The 2,290-nt window shown below is 42.1% G+C and overlaps 1 long non-coding RNA gene across 3 annotated transcripts in view; it reads right to left on the minus strand.

Moving 5' to 3' along the window:
• The window catches only part of LOC109968353 (uncharacterized), an 8,913-nt gene that overhangs the window by 5,945 nt on the left and 678 nt on the right, over positions 1-2,290 (minus strand). For all 3 annotated transcript variants that reach the window (XR_002276087.1, XR_002276086.1, XR_002276088.1), the window contains exons 2-3: positions 1,881-2,006; positions 1,657-1,785 (exon numbers count right to left, since the gene is read on the minus strand). This is a non-coding gene — a long non-coding RNA (uncharacterized LOC109968353). The remainder of the gene's footprint in view (positions 1-1,656; positions 1,786-1,880; positions 2,007-2,290) is intronic.

The raw sequence follows: 2,290 nt of genomic DNA on the forward strand, positions 1-2,290 counted from the left end.
ATCTACAAATGGAGACACTTTGGGACTGTGGCTACTCTACCCAAAAGTGGGCGCCCCGTCAAAATTACCCCAAGAGCACAACGAAGACTCATCAATGAGGTAAAAAAAAAAAAGAGTGACAGCCAAAGATTTGAAGGCATCATTAGAACTGGCTCTAATGTTCATGAGTCTACAGTACATAAAACATTTAACAAGCAGGGTGTCTATGGCAGGACACCACGAAGGAAGCTGCTGCTTACTAAAAAGAACATTGCTGCACGCCTGAAGTTTGCGAAAGAACACACTGACACTCCACAGCGGTAATGGCAAAACGTTTTGTGGGCTGATAAAACTAAGATTGAACTATTTGGAAAGAACATGCAGCACTACATCTGGCGTAAAAAGGGCACTGCGTATCATGATGAAAACCTCATCCCAACCGTAAAGTATGGTGGAGGAAACATCATGATTTGGGCCTGCTTTGCTGTATCAGGGCCTGGCCAGCTTGCAATCACTGAGGGGAAGATGAATTCCCAAGTGTATCAAAAAATTCTTCAGGATAATGTGAGAATATCTGTATATCTGCTGAAACTCTGTGAGCCCAGACCTCAACCCAATAGAGAAGCTATGGAATGACTTGAAGAGAGCCATACACGGGAGACGTCCAAAGAATATGACAGAGCTAAAGCAGTTCTGCCAGAAGAATGGGCTAAAACTCCTCCTGAATGATGTGCAGGTCTAATCTACAGCTACAGGAAGCACCTGGTTGAGGTTATTGTCAGTAGTTTTGACTTAGATGAAGATCACAATTTATGACAAATTCATGCAGCAAACCATGAAATTCTAAAAAGGTTCACATACTTTTTCTTGCCACTGTTGGCAGCTCACTTAGCCACAATCTTTGCACATCATGTACAACTATACAATGTTTATTGTGTCTTTGTGGTAGGCTAAAATGAAACTAAGTGACTTCATCAGCGTGTTGCTTAGCACAGATAACGTCTTGGACTAAGATGGCGACGTGAATGAATGCAGCAGTCCCTCTCTCTCTCCGAGTTGTGTGCCTAAAAATGTGTGTTATAGTGTGTGTTCGCGTTTGTAGTATTTATGTTCTGGTGCGCGTAGTTCAACATCTACGCTGCGCCCAAGATACAGTCGCCACAGCCTTGTGGATATAAGATCCACATCCGAGGTGACAACGAGTCAGCCTTACAGACGGGAGGTTGAGTAGCTGGTCCTGTGGTGAGAGAAATTATATCTTATCTATGATAAGAGAAAGTCTAGACAAAATAAACACTTCACATGTCAAGCATGTGATATGAATCAAACTGCCGGCCAAATCTAGTGACCACAGATCAAGAACATTTGAACTCGGCATTAACATCAGCTCCCAATTTAACTGAAGGTAAGCTAAGATATATCAGTTTATTCTGACAAACAACACATTTAATAGATCAAAGTAAGGACACATTCACCCATGTTTCAAATGCCATCCGTGTTGCGTTCAAATTCTCTTCAGCTTAGGAACACGTGGATTATTGCTGTCCCTTTCCCTTATCTAGAGTGGCAGAGACAATCAGGGAGCCAGCTAGGAAAAACCCATGCAGCACATCACTCCTACTGTAGCTTTATGGTGCATAGCGCAAGCCCATAAATGTAAGACTATGGTTGCCTTACCAGCTTGACCCTTGGCATTATTTCAGCTTTCTATCTGGGTGAAGGATTTCTCTGAATGAGTCTCTGCGGGAGAAGGCATGTACATCCGCCTGCTGGGACTGGCTGCACTCTGTGTCTGCCCTGCATCTCCTGAGACAGAAGTGGCAAATAAATTTAAAAAAACAACAACAACATGTATATATATATTAGCAGCGGTTTCACCGCAGAACTGAGTCTGTTCTTACCACCAGCAGTGTCCCCCTGACAGGCATTTCATTTCATGTAGGTTTTATCAGCTTGGGCTGGGCTGGGTTCCTTCTGTATTATGGGAGCTGCAGGGTAAAGCTTCTGGTGTACTTTTGATAGAAACACTGCATAAGACATGAGAAAAGAAGACAACAAAACAAATAAACAAAAGAAATACCCTACCTGCTAATCACTGTGGCATCAGATATCTGTCAACTTCTTATAGTGCAAGAAAACCTGATCTTAAACTTCAAGCTAAAATCTATAAATTTAAGAATGCAATTCAATGCACAGTGAAGCAAATTATCAACCCCAATTGTGACTAAAGTTAAAAACGAAACAAAACTGGCCACGAAGCTTGAAAACACTGCTGCTTTGTGGCTCGTGAATGTTTTAAGCATTAATTTGT

This window comes from Monopterus albus, unplaced genomic scaffold (assembly GCF_001952655.1).
Source record: "Monopterus albus unplaced genomic scaffold, M_albus_1.0 scaffold147.1, whole genome shotgun sequence".
NCBI lineage: Eukaryota > Metazoa > Chordata > Actinopteri > Synbranchiformes > Synbranchidae > Monopterus > Monopterus albus.